The sequence below is a fragment of the Fragaria vesca genome, linkage group LG3, assembly GCF_000184155.1.
Source record: "Fragaria vesca subsp. vesca linkage group LG3, FraVesHawaii_1.0, whole genome shotgun sequence".
Lineage (NCBI taxonomy): Eukaryota > Viridiplantae > Streptophyta > Magnoliopsida > Rosales > Rosaceae > Fragaria > Fragaria vesca.
In genome coordinates this window covers 25,304,926-25,305,148 of record NC_020493.1, presented here as the reverse complement: position 1 = coordinate 25,305,148, position 223 = coordinate 25,304,926, and positions in this window count along the sequence as shown.

Below are 223 nucleotides of genomic sequence, written 5' to 3'. Positions count from 1 at the left end.
GTATATATATATATATATATATATATAAACGTGAACACACAATAATATTTTATTTTTATGAGGAAATAATCAATAATAATTCAACGATGATGTTTGCAACCATAGTCGTCTTCACCTTAGGTGCCGTCACCAAGGCTTCTTTTTTTTTCCGATGTTGGCAACATGAAATTACCGACAAAGATCTTGATGTCGTTTCAGCACTAGAATGCTAACATGAACCATA